Below are 20384 nucleotides of genomic sequence, written 5' to 3'. Positions count from 1 at the left end.
AAAAAAAAAAAAAAAAAAAAAAAAAATCAAAAGGATTAGTTACATTTTATGCAAAAGAAAACACAAATATACTTATTAACTTGGAATAAAGTTTAAAATACATTTTCCCAACCAGTGTTGGTGAGATCCGACGTAATAACAAAGACTTGACTAGCTGATGTTGAACTATATGACCAAATAGAATCATAACTTCCAAATCAAGGGTCATTACCAACGGAAGCTCTAAACAACAATTTCTCCAAATAAATATGAAATCTTTGGAAGACTAAATATGAATGCTATTTAATAATTTAATAATAATAATTAATTTAAGAATTTTCCAATACAATGAATGCTATTTTTCTGAATTTCACCCGTGTGTGCTATTTTTCTTTTGTAAAAATTGTTCTTGGACTATCTAAAAGAAATTCTCTAATTTTATTAGTCCAAGATATTGACCAATTCAAATGGAACTAGATACGAGATTGTAACCAAATTTGGAAAGCCTCATCAAATTACCTGTCTCCCAAACGTCTAACGGCCAAGAGCTGATCTCGAACTTGCCGATCAACCCATCCAACCAGAATTCTGTGAGTTTTCGTGCCTTCTTCCATTACGCTCACGCTAAACCGTATACACTGCCTGAAAAACATACCTGATGAGAAAACCCTTCTACTCGTGGAAGTGATGCTTGAGAGATAAGAGCAATTAAGGTAGACCAATCAATGGTGTAATTCGCCTTGAGAAAACCCTTATCCAGAGCTAACCACATCCCAAAGACAAAAGTGCAGGGAAAAAAAAAATGATCACGAGTCTCTGATGTAGAACTGCAAAAACTACAAGTTTCTGCAGTCCCCCTATTCCACGTAACCATGCGAGCACTAGTTGAAAGATGGCCCTGAGCAGCCATCCACACACAAAAGGAGAATTTGGGTGTGCAATGAGTAAACCAAACTCCCTTATGCCATGCTATAGTACTGACTGTTGTTCGTATATGGTTCCAAGTATCCTAGTTGAAAACTTTGGTCTAAAAACATCATTCTTCCCTCGCCATAGTGTTTTATCATCAACCTCCATACGTGTATCCCGCCAAGAGTACAAAACGTGTTCTACAGCGTTGAGCTGGTCACTCTGGTGCCTTCGTCTACGATGGCGAGCCCACACGTCGGCCAAAGAACACTGCCTACTTATCCCTAGATCTATAATTCCTCTTTCACCCACCACCTCCAATAACCAACCATGTCTGACCACCTATCATACCAGAAAGATGTGGACTCCCCATTTCCCACTTCTACCTTACAAAAATCACTTGCCAATCCTCGGTATTTCAGCAGCTTTTTCCATATCCAAGAACCGAAACTCGTAGAATCCTTTACCGACCAAAACGAGGCCTGCTTTAACAAGTTCGTCTAAACCCAAAGTACCCACAAAGAGTTACCCTTCGAGACTGCTCTTCAAATCAACTTAAGACAGCTAACCATATTAGCTTCATTAAGAGATCTCAAACCAAGACCCCCTTCTGCCTTATACAAACAGCCTCCCACGATATCTTTGCCTTTTGTGGATTCATATCACGTCCCAACCAGAGGAAACCCACACACATTGAGTCAGTAACATCAATACATTTTTTAGGAAGACAAAAAGCACCAAGCCAGAAGTTACACACACTCCAAAGGACATAGGAAAACAGACTGAAACGGCATGCGTAAGATAGATGACGTGCTGTCCAAGACTCTATACGCTTACGAATTTGCTCAATCAACGGAGAACATTCTGCAAGTGTACGTTGCTTAGTGACTAGCAGTAATCCTAAATAACGAACCGGCAAGCGACCAACTGTAAACGGGAGATTAGCTGCTTGAGGAGCCAAAACTCCAGCCAAATAAATGGTAGACTTCTCCATACTAATATTTAGCCCTGAAACTTTGGCAAAATCTGTAAAAACAACAATAATTCCATCAATAGAACGCCTCTTACCATCAATAAGCACCATGAGATCATCCGCAAAACTTAAGTGAGTGAGACCGAGATGTTGACACCGCGGATGATAACCAAATAAACTCTCCTTAACAGCCTTGTCGAGCATTTTTGATAAGACATCCATACAAATGGCAAATAGATACGGAGATAAAGAACAGCCTTGACGAAGACCTCTAAAACTTTGAAAGAAACCAGCAAGTTCACCATTCACTTGCACCGAAAAAGAAGCGGTAGAAACACAGAGCATTAGCCAGTGAATAAATAATGGTGGAAATTGCATAGCTGAGAGAGCTTTAGACAAAAACGACCATTAAACCGAGTCAAACGCTTTGGAGATGTCAATCTTTATAGCACAACGACTGGAAATGGACTCCTTGTGGTAATCCTTGACCAATTCAGTAGCCAACAACACATTCTCAATCAATAACCTATCCTGAACAAACGCCGATTGGTTACTGGAGATAAACTTTGGCAGCAGTCTCTTCAATCTATTAGCTAGAACTTTGGAGATCACCTTGTACAGCACATTACAACAAGAAATAGGTCGATAGTCCTTCATTTGCCTTGCTTCCAAATATTTGGGAATGAGAGCAAGAATGGTTGCGTTGATACCCTTTGGTAAAAAACGTTTAGCAAAAAAAGATTGAACCGCTAAGACAAACTCCCTACTAATAAGCGGTCAGGCAGCCTTATAAAACTCCACCGTGAATCCATCTGGACCTGGAAACTTATCTCTTGGCATAGAGAACAAGACCTTCTTAATTTCCTCACCCGAGACTTCCCTAGTAGGAGTTCGATGATCAACAGCAGAACAATGGTACGGTAGCAAACTCTCCAGCCCGTCTACCGTGACACCCTCAAAATCACTAGGAATGGCCTGCAATAATTCTCTGAAGTGTCGTTTAGCCTCTACTTTGATTTCATCCCCCGTTACTGCCACATGGCCATCAATGCACTGAATTTCACGTATACTATTCTGCATTTCACTCGCTTTAGCCGTTCTGTGAAACGTTTTATTATTCCTGTCCTCCAGCTATAACCAATGCAGCTTGGATTTCTGCTTGAGATACTTTTCCACCTAGCCAGCCAAGAAATCCCACCTTCTATAAGCCTCATGCTCCTCCTCCATGGCCTGAGGAGAGGGTTGCAGCAAGTTAGCTTGTTACTTCTGGCAGAGAGTATTAAAAGCATCCTTCGTCTTCCGAACAAGACTCCCCAAACGCATCTTTGCCAGTCTCCTTAATCTGGGCTTTAAGCCTGTTAACTTCTTGGAGAATCGGAAAAGCGTGGAGGTAGACATAAACAAAGCTTCAGTTTCGTTCCAATAGTCACTTACCAGGGGCATAAAATCCTCCATTTCTGTCAATAGATTGACAAATTTGAAAGGCCGACGCTTATCAATAGTACCAGCTTCACCCTTGACCATGAGCCGACAATGCAGATGATCAGAGCAGCCCCCTGCAGAAAAACATTGTAACTCTGCGGGAAAACATTTTCCCAAGTTAAATTAACCATCACACGATCCAACTTCTTGAAGATCAAATCGTTTTCCCTTTTACTGCCCCACGTAAACAGAGGACCATGGGAAGTCATGTCTACTAAAGAACAAGAATTTACCACTCCTTGAAAGTCCCGCATCCCTGCTGTGATCATTTGGACTATCATTAACTCGAGAGTGATCAACCATATCTAGAGTTTCATTAAAGTCTCCCAACAGTACCCAAGGCTTATTGCGAAACAAGGGAGAAGCGTAATGATCACGTATCTCCTGCCACAACACTTTCCTCGCCTCCACCGTATTCAAAGCATACACAAAAGAGCAGAAAAACCCCTCTTCTTGATTGTCCAACTTAACCGAACATGTAATTATCTGCTCACTTTAAAAAAGGGGATCAACCCTCCCATTGTCTCTCCAGAGCACCCAAATGCGCCCCGACTACTATGCTCATAATTTATGAAAACCGACTAATTTGGGAACAACTTCCTCCCCAACCTTGACGCTTTTGCTTCACGAACCATGGTCTCCAACAAACAACCAAACTGAAAATTTCCCTTCACAACCCACTCTTTGATAACGGAATGTTTAAACGTCTTATTTAAACCACAAACATTCCATGAGAAACATGAAATTAATGTTTTGAGGAAGCCTTCTTACTTTGGTTCCTAGGCTAGTCCCTAGTCGACAGAGCAAGAAGAGTAGATACCGTCTTATTTGTCGTTTTAGATCCTCTAGGTAAACAAGTTCGCAAAGGGACATCACCCTGCGAACCCTGCGGTTTAGAGACAACCTCCCGAGATCAAAATATAACAGGTGGATCCGCCAAAACCATCTGCAGAGCATCATACACTACAGTTTGTTCAAAAATGTCATCTTCAACAGCCCCCAAAGCAAAAAAGAGTTTTTTTAACAGCGAAGCACCAACAGATGTTTGAACTTCTTTTATTTTACCAGGACTCCCTCGAGTCGACTTAGGCGTGATCCAAACCTCCTGCGCCTGCTCCTCCACACCCTCCTCAGAGACAACTCCCTCCTCCGTAGCACCCAAGACCGGTTCCTTTAATAAATGTCCCACCATACCAACAACCGCCAATGCCAACTCGACAACAAGAACAGAGGATTCTGAATTAGGAACCGCAGGAGAGGTAGCATCGCCTTGCTTTTCCGCAACAACATCCACCACCACAGCTGATAAACACGTCACACTAAGATGACCCCAGTTCTTACAACTACCACACTTCGGTGGAAGCCAAGGATAACTATACTTGATTACAGAATCCAACTCCCCCTCTTCCTCACTAGTGAAACTAAACTCTTTAGGTAGATCCTTTGTCAAGTCCACTTCTATCAACACTTGAGCTTCCTCAAAACTGACACAAGCCTCTGTCTTTGGATGCAGCCGAATAGGTTTACCCATTGCACTCGCCAAAAGCTTCAAACCCTTATCCGTGAACATTGTTGGAGGAATATTAGTGATCTTCACCCATAAGGGGACCGTTTTCAGTGCTGGTTGAGCCTCCTCTGCAAATGGAGTCCATTTGGAAACTATCATAGGTATGTCCATAATATTCCACATCCCACGATTGAGAACCCTATGCTGCATACCCTCATGTATAATACGGAACTTGATTGTTGATTCATTAACAACAAAAACATCAATCAAGGTAGACCGATCCCCCAGACGCCAGATTTTATTCACAATCATGTGAATTTTTCCAACATGGGAAGCCTTTAAGTTGAGGAACTTCCATATCACAAAATATTCCCAAAGAGGTTTTGCACCCTCAAAAACCTCCTTTGGCACAATCACCTTCTCCTGTCCATCTACCTCTGAAACTGTGAACTTTTGTTGCGTAAAAACACGTTTCTGAGCAACTTGGAGAAACGACCGCTTCACCGTCGTAGCAGGTACCGACGAGGAGAGATCCATTGACTACCCCTGAGTTTGACTTTCACCCGACAAACCAACCCACAAACTCGCTCCAGCACCTCCCTTCTTTGTAACCTCCCGTTCCCCTTCAACAGTAGTCGCCATTCTCACCATAACAGCCTGGAGAAGCAAGTAAACCATAGTTGCCCTTTCTCACCCTTGCCACGTTAGCAGAGAAATTTATTTTATATATTTTGATTATTCTCTCTCGTGTATATATATCAATTACCTAGCCATAGATCAATATGGACAGTGATGGTTGTAGTTGGTCTTATATAGATTGGCCTCACAGGAAAGGTTTCCGTCTGATATCGTTACTATCGCCAAGCCTAATTATTTGCCATCAACAAGACTCAGCATCGTTAAGCAGCTCCGAGCAAGTTCAAAGATGTGATACCTCCACAAACGCAAAGCTTCTGAAAGCAAGAAGAACCTCGCTATTGTTGGATATGGGCTTTGCCCCATATGCCAACTTGGCCCAACAAAGACTCACCACAGATAGCAGGAAATGGGCCAACCTTGGAGGACAATCTCGGGATTTCGCACAGAAACCCTAGAGTGCCCAAACTCCACACTCACCTATAAATAGCTCAAGGCATTTATTGGAAACCTCATTCTGACTCTATTGCCTTTTGTGTAACTCGTTTCCACCTTTAAGCTAGTCATTTTTCTAGTCGTCGGCTTGCCTGTAAGCTGACGAACTTTATTTCTCTTTGTAATTGACGACCTCATTTCGTTAATAAAGGACTTGCTCTCTTCTTTCCCCGCAAAATCTTATTTATTAGTATTGTGCTATCCCCGATACAAAAAATTGGCGCCCACCGTGGGGCTAGATTAGAGCGCTCCTTTTTAATGATAGACTGACGGTCAGCATTTCCACGAATACTCCAAATTCAGAAAAATGGTGAACTCAGATAATTCCAGCGATGAATTCAATACCACATCCGAGCAACCAGCGCCTACCTTGACGATCTCACCTTCGGAAGAACGATGGGAACGCACAAGAGCTCTCACTCTTCCGCGACGACAATAGTCGAGGGCGCTACTCCGAACAACATAACCTCTACACCAGGGCCCGACACGCCCTTGGAACATCTTGCTGCCACGCTTGCCAAGCATCTCCAAACCGTGGCTCCAGTTACCACTGACAGTGCCGCCCTCCCAGCTCTCTTACTTACTAGACAGAGGAACAACCTCGACGATCTGAAGTAGACTATCCTCGACAGGCTCAATAGCCATGACACACGAATAGTCGAGCAGCTAGATGCACTCGTTACAGCACAAGAAGCATTGCAGGAACAAATCAGTAGACTCCAGCAAAGAATGCACGACCATCGACACGCAAGCTATCCAGCCAAGCCGGACGCACTACTGCCCATGTCATCCGAGCCGGACGCACTACCGCCCATGTCATCGCCAGTCGAAGAACGCTCAGAGAGTCACAGACGCCGACCAACGTCCATCATCAAAGGATCCTTCAACGACCACACCAGGGAAGGGGCGCCCCCCCGATCAAGACCAGACGCACAGTCGTAGCAAGCATAGTAGGAGCCAGCCAACCCCAACACTGTTGAACAACCATCCGCCAGACGACCTGAAAGATTACAAGGATTTGAAAATCCAGCGACTCGAAGCGATCGTAAAGGACATCTCGGCCAAGATGCATTCGAGAAACAAGCGCTGCCCCAACTTGTAGAAGGTGCTCGCAGAGGCTCAACGCTCACCCTTCACGATAAGAATCTCTAGCGTTCGCGTTCTTTACATCAACAAGTTTAAGTTCATCCCGTATAATGGGTTAACCAACTCAAAACCATTTCTAACATCAATAAGTTTTTCAATCAATCGAGCACACATTAGTCCTGAAGAATACGATGCCAGCTGCTGTCAGATGTTTGTAGAAAACTTATCCTTTGACGCACTAAGTTGGTTTTCTCGTCTTGAAGCCAATTCCATAGATAGATACTAAGAGCTCACCGCTGCTTTTCTGCAACACCACTCGGCCTTTATGATAAAAGGAGCATCTAACGCCGACCTCTGGACAATGTATCAAGAGGACGACGAATAGCTCAGAGAGTTCATTGAGCGATTCAAGAAGGTTGTTTCGAAGCTCTCCATCGCAGATGATACCGCGATCTCCGCTCTCCAAAATGCGCTCGCATATGGGTCTCGATTCAGGGACGATATTATCATATACATACGAGCCTCTGCACCGGATCAACAAGTACATCAAGGTGGAAGAAGAGAAAGCGGCAAGGGCAAAACATCCATCAAGATAATTGGCTGTGGAACTCAGCTAAATCAAATAATAGCTAGGCGCCCTCCGCTGAAAAAAAAAAAGAATGTTCATCATGCCGAGCTCTCCTTTTGCTAAATGAACTACAAATGGTTTGATCCCCTTTCAAAAGTACGTAGGAAACCTTCTACAAGGCACAACTATACCACAAAAAAACACTCGCAAGAGTATAATTTAATCACAAATAAGCTCTCTCGAACGAGTCCATCTTAACGAGTGTCCAGCTTCTACATTGTCGCCTTGGCCATATGTACAATTTTAAATGCGTTCCACATGGATGCAACAGTGAAATAATCCGCACAAAAAAGTTGAGCCCACTCTCGCATTCAGCTAGCTGGCAGTTAAGTTTGAATAAGCCAAGTTCTTACTTGCACACTCTTGCCGACCTCGGGGCACCCACAAGGTAGCCGGACATCAGAGCTGCACCTAAAAGGTACGACGAACTCATCTCAACTACCAACCTAAAACATGGTATTCGAAACACGTAGCAGGGTAAGCCGAGAGACGTCTCGCCTCGTAAAATACATCTCGACAAGCAAAAAGCTGAGCAAGCCTCGTGTTAGCTTGAGGGCGCCTAAACTAATAAGCCAAGCTCCGGCTTGCAAGTTCTTGCCAACCTCAAGCACCCACAGGATAAGCGGAACACGAAAGCCACACCAAAAGGTACGACGAGTCTGTCTCGCTTACCACTTTACTCTGGTAAAGCACAAAGCCGAGCTGCATATCGAACATTTGCTCGCATCCCTCATGATTACCTTCCTCATGCTTTGCATTCTCATTCTCGGTGCCGACCTGTACTCTCAAGTTTGGTGCCTACCTCCACCTTTGCATCTACCTCAAGCTTGGCGCCTACCTCCTGCTTTGCGTCTACCTCAAGCTTGGCGCCTACCTCCAGCTTGGCGTCTACCTCAAGCTTGGCGTCTACCTCAAGCTTGGCGCCTACCTCCAGCTTGGCGCCTACCTCAAGCTTGGTGCCTACCTCCAGCATGACGCCTACCTTAAGGTTGGCGCCTACCTCAAGCATGGTGCCTAACTCAAGCTTGCGTCTACCTCAAGCTTGGCGCCTACCTCAAGCTTGGCGCCTACCTCCACTTTCAAGCTTAGCGCCTACCTCCGCTCTCAAGCTTGGTGGAGACCTCTACTCTCCCTCTCAGGGCCGACCTCTACTCTCATTCTAGGTGTCGACCTCACAACCTTCTCCCGCACTTTCATAAGTGCCGACCTCGAGAAGTGTAGACATGTTGCCTTGCAAAGAGCGACCTCACCTTGCTGAGCTGTATCCCGAAGCATCAAGTCGACCATGTCTTGCCAATCAGCAGTTCTCCTTTCCTTGCCGCCCTCGCTGGAAGTAAGCAAACCGACCCTCGCTGGAAGTAAGCAAGCCGACCTTAATATCTTGATGAGGTTGGACCAAAGTAGTCCGCCCTCATGAGAACCAAGCTCTTTGGCACCTCAACCGCTCTCACAAAGCCTCACTCCATCCTCTCGATTCCTGGATCTAACATGGTGCCAACCTCACTCCATCTTCACTTAATTGGTACGCCGACCAGCTTCTCTTTCTACCATTTTCACGAGAACCGACCTCACAGACGCCGATCTTGCAAGCCTCTTAGGGGTGAGACCTCGCAATCAACGACGACCTCATCCATGGAACCTCTGATTTGTGGAAACCTTGGAACTATCAAGAGGAAGCTCAACCAATCTCTTAATTTTATCACGCCGATCTAACAATGACAGACCTTAAGCGACCCACCGTTAGCGCCGATCTCCTCTTGCCGACATCCTCCCTTGCCCGCAAGGCTGGTCTCGAAGTCACTTTAACCCGCGCAAGCACCAACCGCCCTAACGGGCTCCGATGACCTCCTCGTGATGAGCCGCTCTCAATGTCGAACCAAGATGACCGATCTTGCATCATGTTAGCCCAGATCTACGCCAACCAACCATGTCGCAAGGAAGAGACGAGCTGACTATGCCGATCTCAACCTCTCTCACCAAGCCGACCTCGTCGACTTTCTCCTTTCCTAGGCTAGTAACACGCACCTGCCGACCGTCGACCTTACAATCTCTCCTTACCTCTCGATCCCGTTCGAAGGCGCTGATCATCCAACTTCGCGGATCTCACTCACCACACTGATCTCGATCTCACCGGCTGGTCGCCAAGCTCTGCCTGAACCATCGAGTGTGTCGACCTCACTTATGTCGCCCTCTCTGCCGACATCTTTCGATGTCTTGCAATTACCAACCTCAGCTTCGCCGCCCTCATGAGGGTGAGAATCCACTCTCATCGATCCTTGCTCGCCGACCTCGACCTTGCTTTCGCTGATCTCCCTCTCCAAGTTTTTTTATGTCGCTCGATAATGCCGATCAACCATCTCGCGAGGAGGAGAGTCAACCCCGCTGACCTCTCTTCCCGTATCTCTTAATCCCATTCGGTGATGCCGACCGAATTTGTTCAAACATGAACCACCATGATGACTACCGACCAGTTCGCCGTCGACAAGCTCATCACCAACCCACGACAAGAACATCCGGACGAGCTCCACGCTCCACGAAGACGTGCTTAAGACACATAACATTCAGACATGCTCTGCGCTCCGCAACAACATGTTTAACGCATACAACATCTGAACGATCTTCAAGCTCAGCAGAATCTATCGTTTTAAACATCACCATACAAAGGTAGATCGTCCCGAGGTAGTCCAGAACGCCCAACGCCGAGCAGGTATATGTGAAGACTCGAAGTACGCCCGCCGATCATAGAAATACCTTGCTCGCCGGACTAAGGAGGAACTATTGTTGGATATGGACTTTTCCCCATATACCAACTCGGCCCAACAAAGACTCACTAGAGATAACACGAAATGAGCCAACCTTGGAGGACAAACTCGGGATTTTGCGCAAAAAGTCTAGAGTGCCCTAACTCCACACTCATCTATAAATAGCTCAAAACATTTATTGGAAACCTCATTCTAACTCCCAGACCTTACCCAGAGAGCAATACTTTGCATCGAAAACGGAGTCTATTGCCTTTTATGTAACTCGTTTCCATTTTTAAGCTAGTCATTTTTTTGGAGCAAGCTGACAAACTTTCTTCCGCTTTATAATTAACGACCTCATTTCGTTAATAAAAGATTTGCTCCTTTCTTTCTCCGCAAAATCTTATTTATTAGTATTGTACAAACAGCTATAATCTAGCGCAAATTCCCATATCCACCACTCTATAAAACTACGCTCTCTTTTCTTTCGCTTATTTTTTTATTTTTTTATTTTTGTCAAATCACTTATCTTTTTATCACCCCTGTTTTTGTAACTTAAAAAACTTAGAGATGCTTTATCATGCTTACGTATTATGGGAATGTGTTTTATTCTGCGAATATCTTTTTTCTGATAAATGTGTCGGATGTCTTTGTCTCCTTTCGTATAATAACAACAGCTGGTCAAATATTTGGTCATTTTTATATTTCTGCCAGATAAAAAACACAAGGAGACTAAGAATATGTATTAAATGAACAACAACTAACTTCAAAATTTAGTTGGGGGTTTTATCATGACTTGAAAAAAAAATACTTAACACTTGCTTTTCTCAACCTCTCCCAGCTCCCAGCTCCCATATGGATATTAGGAACCTTTTCCCAACCATTCTCGTGTAGCTTATATCTTAAGAAATCAATTATTATGCAACTACCATGAACCATGGAATAATATGTAGTACAATGTTCCCATCTTTGTTCCCATTTCTCCCCTGGATGTACTAGATATCAAACATCTCTAGTGTCCTTCAGGTTCTCTCTTGTTGATGACTACTGTTATTTAGATTTAAACGTACAGATAGTTACCAATGCAATGTTTGGTCATATACATGAGACTATTACTAGCTTAGAGAAGACTGCATCTGAAGCAGGTGTGGCTAAGAGGATGAAGGAAGAGAGACTGAGCTTCCGTAACTAGGAGGAGAGCGCTGGCTGACGTTATTAGGATGTCAGACAGAGCAAACGTGGAAACAGAGCCTGGTCCTATAAATGTCAAAGAAGGAAGTCTCGTTGGGAAATATGAATCACTGGTGCAAATCCCACTGATAACCAAAGGCAAAGGGAAGGGAGATAAATCTTTTACAGGAACCGGAGGTGTGACTGATCGACGTAGATAACAATGCAATGTTTGATCATATACATTAGATCATTGCTAGCTTAGAGAATACCAGATCAAAAGCAGGTGCGGCAAGAGGATGAAGAAAGTGAGAGTGAGCTTCAGTGATCAACTAGGTGGAGAGGTGGCTGAGATTGTTAGGATGTCAGATGGAGCAGACGTGGAAACAGATTCCGGTCCTATAAATGTCAAAGAAGGAAGTCTCGTTGGGATATATGAATCACTGGTGCAAGTCACACTGATACCCAAAGGCCAAGGGAAGGAAGGTAAACATTTTACAGGAAGCAGAGGTGTGACTGATTAGCTCCTTTAGTTATCTAAGTATTGTGTAGTGCGTTTTCATTTTAAACTGAAACCTTACTGGACTTCGATTTTGGAGCTGAAACATTAGATGTTGTTTGCTTTGATTTCAAAGCGATATGGATCAGAGATGAGTGTAGATGATTGGCTGAGTTTGATGCTTTAAAACATGACTACAAGGTTGATTGGCACTTGAAACACTTGCAGAAGAATTTAAGTCCGACTTCAGAAGAGCTGAAATCGAGGTCTGTAGATGTTAGGAATAGAAGACTGGCTTGTATCAGAAGGATAGTATTTCTCAGAGGGAGGGTATGAGAGATAGAGAGTCGTAACTACACCACGAGTATGTCGGGACATTTCAGGATTAATGGGAAGGAACATGGCTAGGCCTGGAGAAATTTGGTCAGAGATGTTGATGAGACGAGCAGAGGAAGCAACATTGGTTACTCGGGATTAGAGAGGAGCAGCAGAGATTAGGCCTTACTGCAGAGAGTGATTGAATTGGTAATGAGAAGATGGAGGAATCAGAAGAAGAGAAATCAGAAGTAGATGAAGAAGTGAAGAAAAGACAAGAATTTGTCAGATTCATGGCCTTGAATTTCCCGGTGTTGGACATCACGGCTTCCACGAAAAGCATCGAGTTTAACTATTTTAACAGCTGCTGTTCCAGCTTCATCCTAAAAGTATCAAACCATAAGTTATATATATTATCATACATATATATTATTGAAAAAGCTGTCAAGTAGAGGAGTATATGCAGAAGACAGAAAAGGGCAATGAAAAGAATTCCAAACCTGCAAGGCAATGTAAGTATCTCCCATATAGAACTTTCCATGGTTTCGGTTAAGTGAATATGTTCTTTTCTTCGTGTATGTGTTATAGCTTAATTGAGATTTTCTATAATCCTAAAACAATAATTCCATTTTTAGAAAAACAAATGTGTAAGACAAACCTTACAAAGAGAAAGAAACCAAACCTGTCTTTTCTTTTTGGGCAAACCAGACCTGTCTTTTCTAATGTTGAAAATTTCCACAAAATGCTTGCATTATGATCAATCATAATGCAAGCAACAACACTATATCAATCAAAAACCAAGCAACCACAACTAATTCTAGTACTACAACAATTAAAACACAACTAACAAGATACACTATGGTTAATCAAAATGGAAGCAACAACACGATGGATGATATTATTGAAAGCGGAGGAAATAAAACATGTACTTAAGCTGAGATCACACACCACTGCCACATAAGATATCATGATTTGAGAAACATATCAGATTTATGATCAATCAAAACGCGAGAACAACACTACAATAATTAAAACATATCATAGTACTACAATAATTAAAACGCAAGTAACAACACAATGATACACTATGATTAATCAAAACGCGAGAACAACACTGTGATATTTATTGAAAGCGGAGGAAAGGAAAAAGCATGTACTCACAGACCACTGCCACAGAAGATGCCATGATTTGAGAAACATATCAGATTTATGATCGCGATCATGGCATGTATATCAGATTAATGATCAATCAAAACGCAAGCTACCACAACTAGTTCTAGTACTACAACAATTAAAACGCAAACAACACTTTGATACACTATGATTAATTATAACGCAAGCACCAACACTATAATATTATTGAAAGCAGAGGAAAAAAAAACATGCACTTAAGATAAGATCAGAGACCACTGCCACAGAAGATGTCATGTCATGATTTGAGAAACATATCAGATTTATGATCACGAGTCATAGCATGTATAAAAGTTACAAAAATTAATAGAATACCAATACATACCTGCTTGCAAAGAGGCTGAATGTCCCATACATCCAGCATCTTCCCAAATGCATGATAATTCCCCCCATGTTTCCTGCAGATAAAGTAGCAGATCCACAAAGAAATTGTCATACAAATTTTTAAATATCGATTCTGCAAATGTTATCAAAGACAACGGTGCAGCGTTAACTACCCTACTTGTTCTTTATCTTAACTCTTACAATATATTATAAACACTAATGAATATAAACTACAACGAATTTATTATCAAGTCAGAAAGAAGCCTATATGATGTTGAAAAATTATGAGATGTATCATTCATCACTACCACTGTAGTATATGAACTTCATGAACTATCTACGAATTTACATGTCAAAACATTACAATATACAAAGAACAATCATTTGGTCTCTGACTCAAAACATATGATACAAATACATACTTACTCGTTCAGTTAATCCTGTTGTGCACTAGAAGTCACCAAAATGCCATCAAAGAATCACATAGTCTCCCACAAATCCTCTCACTACAACAATATAGATAGACACAACCAATAACACTATAACATTAGAAACTGATTGGAAAGATAGTTACAAAAAGTCAAACCTGAGACAGATCATTGCACACACTCTAGTTCTCTAGTTCACTAACCTTCAAGAACTCAGCAACTTTAGCAGCCAGTGTCAGCTGTTCATGCACACTTTGATTCCATGCCATAGGAACATGGAGGTACCAGACTGCAGAAGGAAGCATTCATAAGAATTTAAAAATGTTGCCACCTGATGGAGGTATTGCAACACAATTACAAGTCAATATAACAAATCAAAGAATATTATGTTAGCCTAAGTCACCTCTATACAAAGCTGAATAATAACACTACACACCCTTATTCAAACAACAATATTTCAAAAAATAAGAAACTAAAATTTAAGGTACCAATTCAAATTGCATACCATTATTATTGTGAACCAGTTCTAGATACTTGAATAAGTGCAATTGATTCTGGCGTGTAAGTTTCGTCTGTCGACCCTGTCTCTCCCACACTGTTTCTGTACCCAGAGCTCAAACCACCCTAAAATTAATGTCCATGTAAACCATATGAATCATTGTATTTTCTCTGGCGACTAAAGTCAACTTCACCCTCATCTTGTAAACAACATACATACAAATACCTTTAGGACCACCGTAGGTTGAAAAAGGGCAACAAATTGGGGAGGCTCTTTACCTTCGTATATACGGCCCTGCAAGAAGACCCAATTATTCAATTTTTTTAGTACTATTCATAATTGCTTTCAGTATAAAGAAAACATTGTACCTGCACATGTCTTCCTTTTAACGAGTTTAAAATTGTAGTCGCTAGTCGAATCGTCGTATCTTGGTCCTCCTGGATAAGGGAGAAATCAGAACTTTAAATGGTTAAACTCAAGTGAAGTTTAATATCTGAGATCCAGAACATTAATACATTATTTTCATAAAGCTACAAAACAACAAACTATACTAACATCAGGAACCAATAATATTTAAAGCTAAAAACAGCAGCGCTCTAACAAATATGAATCAGGTAATTACAATATAATTTGGAAACATTTACTGGCTACTGTTAACATTCATATGGAAGATACAATCACAACCAATTTCGAGCTTAGTCATAAATGTAGTACAAGGAAAGACCAGGATAAAACCAAGATAACCAATATATAAAAGTTATAAATAGAAAAAGAAACTGAAATGGAGGATTATACGATAGGTGTAAACTAAGGAATCATTTTCTATAAATTACATTAAAATTACTTGAATGCTTTTCTTTCCCAACCAACAACACAAGAAACGGTCGTCTTTTCCGTCTTTTCTATCACCAACATCTTCTTTAGGTAATAGACCTAATACATAGACATAATAAATATCAAAATGGATATACCCAAACCTAACGGTGAAGAGTAAAGGGATAAACAAGTCAAATAGACTAACAGACCTTCAGCTTTCCACCACCTTGAAGCAGAGGTGGAAAATCCTCAATCACTGGTGCACTTTTCGCAATGCCCTTGAGCCCAACACCTTGTTGCTTTAGTAAAGCTAGAGAATAGTGCAGCGCCAATAGTAAATCAAGGCTAAAAAGACTGTTAATGTTATTTTTAGTGATTTAAATTTCACAGTGGTATCTTACCGGAAAGTTTTCCTCGTCCTTCCTCGTTACCAGGAGTGGCCGAGCTTGATGGCCAAGAGTCAAAGTTAGACTTGAAAGAATGGGACTCATAATCTTGAATAACATGGGTAACACGTGTTGCCTTTGGCCTATTGTCACTAGCAAGGAAATCCTGAAGATGAAAGGTAAAAAGTGAGAAGCAATGATCACTAGCAACTTTCCTCTCATCCATAGTCCAAGAGGTAGCATTTTGTGTTTTCCAGCATAGATTTGGATAGATCACCATCTATATAGGTTCCACCTTACCATCAGTGATGTTAAAAAAAAAAATTAGTACTGCAGAAGATATAAGTAGAAGAATGGTGTGTATTACTGTATTATATGAAAATAATTAATGAGAAATTAACAAACCGGATTCTAATTAAAGGGAAGAGAGTACCAATAGAGTTTAGGGGGAGATGACTCTGGAGAAATGTCATCATCATTGGCAACTTTCCTTCCAATTGGTGCAAAACCACCAAAGAGGACCCAAAATGCACCAGAATCTGATCCTGTATCTAATTTTCTATCATCTTATACCAGCAAAGTATGAATATAGATTAGTTTCCACCATCTCTGTAAACTATGCCACACACAAAATCTATTCTTTAAGCATTCAAACACTGTTTCTTGACTAGAGGGAAACTGAGGAAGAGCCTGCAATTTGCTTACCAACAATCGCAAGTTCCTTCGTGATACTTGTCTTTCAAATACTGAACGACTTCCAAAGCTTTGGCTCTCTCCTGAATGTTCGAATTTGCACCATTGAACTGATAATCTTTTCCTTGGTTCCAAGATAAATACTTCATCATGATTCAGCGATGGGCGGGCAAAAGGAACCTACGCAAAAAAATGGAAGAGAAGATAAGTTAATGCACATTGGTTATCATTCTTCTAATGCGAAGAGAGAACAATAGTTGAAACATGCTTCAAACGGATTACAGGTATATCACCGGGTCTCAAACACCTCTTCTTCATGTATTTTAAATTTAGACGCAACACCACACTCTAACAGAATAATACATGATTTGAAGTCAGACAAGAATTTGTCAGATTCATGGCCGTGAATTTCCCTGTGTTGGACAGCACGACCTCCAAGAACAGCATCGAGTTCAACTGTTTTAGCAGCTGCAGTTCCAGCTTCATCCTAAAAATATCAAACCATAAGTTAGTATATAACACTGTTTCTCTATCAAAAACAGCCGTTACCAAATGAAAGAGTCTTGGTGCTAGGTACCTGACTTGTACATTTACCAATCCACAAATGGATATCAAACAATAAGCATCATCCCCTTTATTTTGTCTTGTCTGCACAAATGGAAGATAAACATAGCACAATGTGAATGATGATAATAAAAGGAACGCACACTTCCCATACATATGCTACTCTGTCTTGTAAGAGATATTAACATTATATATAATCGAAGAAGCTGTCAGGTAGAATCTCATGAAAAAAAAATCAAATTGCTCCTTAGATGTCTAATACTAATGCAAAAAGTAGTTATTTTGCTGAAAGGATACAGTTTCTGGTCAGCTCCTTAAAATGCAGGATCCAACATTTTTGTTGAACCAGACGGTATTCTGTAGAACAGTCAAATCCTTTTTTGTGTCAGCAAAACTTTGTAGACTAGAGACGCCAATGAACCTGTTGGATAAAAAAAAATACAGAACTAAGTTAAAAGAAAAAACTGAGATTGTCATCTGAACTGAGCTGGTTTATTAAGCGTTGGAGTTGAGATACGTACCTCTTTATTAAGCCGCAACCCATCAAGCGTTGCACAATAATGTGCCTTCGCTAACAAGAAGAGCTTCAAGATAGGCGTAGAGCATTTCCCAATCGGACAACATTAGCCAAGTCTTACTTGAAATATTTTATCCTCATCAAAATGCAGATCATTGAGAGTTTTTTAACTCAAGAAATTTAAAAGCAGATCATTGAGAGTTTTTAAACTCAAAAGTTTTCATAGCAGAGCATTGAATATAATCTCCATCAATAAGCAGATCATTGAGATTTTTTAAACTCAAAAGTTTTCATAGCAGAGCATTGAATATAATCTCCAACAATAAGCAAGAGCATTGAATATAATCTCCATCATTAAGCAGATCATTGAATGTATAATCTCCATCAATAAGCAGATCATTGAATGTATAATCTCCATCAATAAGCAGATTATTGAGAGTTTTTAAACTCAAAAGTTTTCATAGCAGAGCATTGAATATAATCTCCAACAATAAGCAAGAGCATTGAATATAATCTCCATCAATAAGCAGATCATTGAATGTATAATTTCCATCAATAAGCAGATCATTGAATGTATAATCTCCATCAATAAGCAGATCACTGAATGTATAATCTCCATCAATAAGCAGATCATTGAGAGCTTTTAAACTCAAGAGTTTTAAAAGCAGAACATTGAATAGATCTCCATCAATAAGCAGATCATTGAGAGCTTTTACAGCAGAATATTGAATCCTTACTATCATGCTGCCCAGCCAGCAATGATTAAAAGATAATCTCAGAGATCATGTGACAAATCTTACTGTGTTAAACACATGCTTAGGGACATATATCTCTGTTTCATTCACATTCTTAGGCAACATTATATGACAAGTCTTACTGTGTACACATGCTTGTCTTACTTGGGAACAATTATATGACAAGTCTTACTGTGATAAACACTTGCTTGTCTTACTTCAGGAAAATTATATGACAAGTCTTACTGTGATAAACACATGCTTGTCTTACTTCCGGACAATTATATGACAAGTCTTACTGTTATATTACAAGTCTTACTGTGTTAAACATATGCTTGCCTTACTTCGGGACAATTATATGACAAGTCTTACAGTGATAAACACATGCTTGCCTTACTTGGGGACAATTTTCCCAAATTAGAAACCGGACAGAACACAATCATATAATGTGTCATCCCTTTCTTTTGGGTTTGTGGAAAACAGAAAACTTTAGTCTTGAAAATCGATGAAATATTGAACAGAGCACAATTCATGAGTCTGTCCGTTCGGATGAAAAGTAATTTTGATAAAAAAAAGGGTTTCTTCTAATCCATTAAAAAACGGAAACAAATCTTTAAAACGTGATCTTTGATCAGAAACCAACACATGAACAAAAATCTTTCAAAAATTAAGTAAGAAATCACGGATCTAAAAAGAGGCTCTTGATAAAAAAAACTCTAATTTGTAACAAAAACAAAGAAAGGTACAATCTTTCAATAACCTGAAACGTCAAAAAAAGTGCTTTGCGAAATTTGAAACCTTGTAGAAACTACGAACTTAATATGGTCACCTAACTCAGAATCATACTTGTTTGTCCCTATAGACTCTTCAGCAAGATCAGAGATCTAAAGATTGATTAAAGGTAAAAGGGTCTAACCTTGAGTGGAAGCGGTATTATATGCTGGAATGTATAAACAAACTGCTCAACCTGCATAGCAAACGAAACAGGCTGGCCCTGCCAACAACAAAATTTCCCCCACGGGATGAAAAGATAGTATCCATTTAAAAAACAAAAGAAGTCAAAAGACTTTGAAAAATTGGAGTATTACCAGTTAGTTCGGATCCACTAGACAAGATGAGTCCAGAACCAACTGGTGCATAATTAACACCTTGAAACATGTCTTCAAGTTCGTCCAAGATAGCTAGGAACGAAACGATCAGCTGTTCACAAGATTTGCAGTATTCAATATATATTTCTTTCTTTAACAGGCAATAGAGTAGATACCAGAATTTGAACTCAGGCAGACGGCGGATAAATGGCTTGGAACTCATCAGAGACCTCGAGCTCAGGGTCAACAAGAGGCGACAAACAAGAATCGGATAAGCAGATTGAGGAGGTAGATGCCAAGACAATAGAAGATGATGTAGAAGGCCCTGAATAGAATAGAGAAAACCCCTCAAACACAGTAGATGAGAAAGAGAACAAGTGTTCTGTAAGTTGAATGAGGTGTAGTATTGTTCAGATAATATTGGTACAACCCTCGATGCTTCATGTGCCTTCTTTTGCACAGGTGATGATGCCATCGAACCACTGTCACCACCAACGCTTACGTCCATTGTGATTCTTGAAACCTAGAAATTGAGTAAAATACACAATAACGTCACTCACATTACATCCTCTCAGACAATCAATGACATGTTCTCGACCACATATATAATTTTAGCCTCTGCAAATAACCTACCCAAATTAATGCAAATAAATTTAACACAGACACATTATAAGCAAAAGCAAAGAAGAGTCCCCAAGAACATGATGAAACCATAACGATAAAA

The 20384-nt window shown here is 40.8% G+C and overlaps 1 long non-coding RNA gene and 1 pseudogene across 1 annotated transcript; both read right to left on the bottom strand.

Annotated features, from left to right (window-relative positions):
* LOC104724645 lies at positions 12666-16169 on the bottom strand (annotated as a pseudogene).
* Positions 16208-18052, bottom strand: LOC109127552. Its single transcript, XR_002034119.1, has 5 exons — positions 17843-18052; positions 17335-17742; positions 17040-17244; positions 16498-16937; positions 16208-16359 (listed from the first exon to the last, which is right to left on the bottom strand). It is a non-coding gene; the product is annotated as an uncharacterized LOC109127552 (long non-coding RNA).

Source organism: Camelina sativa, chromosome 11, assembly GCF_000633955.1.
Source record: "Camelina sativa cultivar DH55 chromosome 11, Cs, whole genome shotgun sequence".
NCBI lineage: Eukaryota > Viridiplantae > Streptophyta > Magnoliopsida > Brassicales > Brassicaceae > Camelina > Camelina sativa.
This window is presented reverse-complemented; position numbering and strand designations above follow the sequence as displayed.